The following is a 2,969-nucleotide window of genomic DNA, read 5'->3' as shown; positions in this document are numbered from 1 at the left end:
TTTTAGCTTCGCTTTTTAGTGCGGTAAAGTACTGTTGAAATTTTAAGATTTCCAATTTTTTTCTTATAACTTTGTAAGTAGGGTCGAATTTCCACGAAATCCTCATGTACCGGGTGACCCAATAAGACTGTTCCTCGGCCATATCTCGAGAACCGTTCGTCGTATGACTTAGGGGTAAAAAAATTATTGGGTAAATCGGTCATGAAGAATCGCTGGAAAATATTTCTAAAAATGACCACCAGAGGGCGTGACTGCTATTTTAAATTTTAAAATTGCCTTTTCTTTAAATTTCGCATAATAAACTAAACATTCTTTTTTCACATTTTTAAAGAGCCCCAGTTTATCTATCATTTTTTCATTTACATTAATTGATTAATTAATTAAAATGCTTAAATTGTATCTTATTTGACGTATTTCCGGTATTTGTCGATGGCGCGAAAGATTGTGGACCCTACACTTTTAGGTGGGCCTTGGAAAATTAAACACATGAAACACGATGCATTATAAAATAATAACAGCGGTAATTTGTAAATTATTCTGCTGTGTTTACATTCAGAAAGTACAGTATTTTGAATTCGTAATATTTTCTAAAATGCTGATTGTTTAACCAAGAAGCATTTAATATGCTGGCGGCGATGGTTCGTGATCGATTCGGATAACGCAAATAAAAGATGCGGGCAGCGATTTTCGCATTTTGAAAACACTCAAAATATATCGCCAGCATATTAAATGCTTCTTGGTTAATCAGCATTTTAGAAAAGATTACAAATTCAAAAAACTGTGCTTTCTGAATGTAAACATAGTAGAATAATTTACAAATGCTTTTTAAATTCGTGACGAGTTGCCATTACAAGTAAGCTGATAATAAGTGGCTGGTTTATGCAAAAAGAGGAACTTAATTATGTAGTGGAGTCGAACGACCGGCAGCGGCTGATATAATTTTTCACCCGTGAATGGTGCAAACGCAAAGTGTTAAAAAAGCGTAGGCGAACGTGCTCGCATTTAAATAAATTGTTACCACGAAACCGTTGGGGTCTAAGGTACAACACGTTCATTGCGGATATATTTGGAGCATTTAGACGATTAAAAAATAAGTTTGTCAATCAAACCTGTGCACCTATCTTGTGTATACAGGGTGCTGTTAGATCTACAGTAAACAGAAACCAGCGGCCCATAACCTGTTAGCAGAGAACATCATTTCGTACTTGTGAATTAGATAACATTGGACAACTATTTTATTAAACGAAAAAACACAATCATGCACACACTCCGATATCCTTATTTTAACACACACAGAAAAATCATACATTATCAGCTTAGCTTTCGGACTAAGCGATGCAGGAATAACACGATAATGCGAATATAATGCAGAAAACCGGAAAGTTCTGCGATATTCAGAGGTGAGATCTCAATCGATTTATAAAAGGCGGCCGACAGTTAGTGAAACAATAAGCTCCTTTTTGAAAATCAAAAATGCCCTAAAAAGGCAAAAATGCTGTACGGTGTGTTACACCACCTTAGCGATTTATTATTATTATTATTATTATTATATCGCACAAGATTTATCAATGTCAAATGTTAGGGTACTGGGCGATATTAATATTATGCAGCGGCAAATTTATTAATTATATACTACCATATATTCGACACATAAGTATACATCTGCACCCGGTTAAACCGATTGATTATAGTAAATTCCATTAATGACCATTTGCATTGTGTAAGTTAAACAGTGTTTATAATTTATACACATATTAAAGTGTTGGCATTTAAACGATAATTCATCTTAAATGCAGTTTCAGTTTGACCTTGCAAACTGTCAATAGAGCCTTGCATAAACAAACGCTACATAATGAATACTATGACAGAGGCGCATTCACTTATTATTATTATTATTATAAAAAGATTCAGGTTTACACTTTCCCTTTAGTTGTTCGCTGATGATGACAGCGAAATACGTTCGTTTTATAAAAGACAAGACGCCATTAAAACTTTAATCGGCCCACCGATTGACTTTCGGACAACGTTGCCAAACTTCTCAGCATGGCTTGTAATTATAGACGGCTGTTTAAATCTGTGGTTTAAAACGCAGTGTTTCTCAACCGGTTGTGGTGCAGGGACCGGCATAGGATAAGTGTGTATATTTGAGGACCGGGGGGTCCGAAAAAAGAAGAGGGGAGGTCCACCCCCGGAAAATTTTTTACAAATTGGAGCTGGGAGACACGGTTTTCGCGTTCCCAATTTGTACAAAAGTCATTTTTCGTGGGTGGAAATTCGGAAATTCGCAGTAGAAGATGCGTTTATGAATAACACCATTTACAAAGGTACCCCAATTATTGATTATTGAATTATTGAATTTGCCTACGTAAAGGTCTTATTTATAAAGCGCATCTTCCACTAGCTAGATAATTTGTACTTTGTGCGATGAGTCCCACGCCAACTTATTTGACCGCGATGTGTGGATTTTTCGCGGACCGGCAAAGATTCTTTGCGGACCGGTAGCGGTCCGCGGACCGGCGGTTGAGAAACACTGGTTTAAACAGTCGTTAAAAGTTTTCCCAATTTTCCAAAATTTTCTGCGCGTTTCTTACTTTTTTCTTGCCGTCAGAAAACCTCTACAAGTATTGAAAAATTAAAAAAAAAAAGATTGAAATGAAAAACGTTAAAGTCGTTTCTAAAGTTATTGCGTGACCAGAAGAACAGGGTTCATTTTTATAGACGATAATGGCCATACTGACAACGCATTAACATCAGACATTGGGGGTTCATAAGACACAACTGTTCTGGAACAGTTACTGATACGTCTTATAATTAGGTCGCTACTTTTACGCTCTTTACGGAGCAGTCGGCCATTTTTAGTAGCGCTACATACGTCAAAGTAGGGAACGTGACATAAGACCCCCAACTGTTACCGATACGCTACGAGGTAGCGTAGCGGTAACTGTTGTGTCTTATGAACGAGCCCATTG

The sequence above is a fragment of the Photinus pyralis genome, unplaced genomic scaffold, assembly GCF_008802855.1.
Source record: "Photinus pyralis isolate 1611_PpyrPB1 unplaced genomic scaffold, Ppyr1.3 Ppyr1.4_LG4, whole genome shotgun sequence".
NCBI lineage: Eukaryota > Metazoa > Arthropoda > Insecta > Coleoptera > Lampyridae > Photinus > Photinus pyralis.
This window is presented reverse-complemented; position numbering follows the sequence as displayed.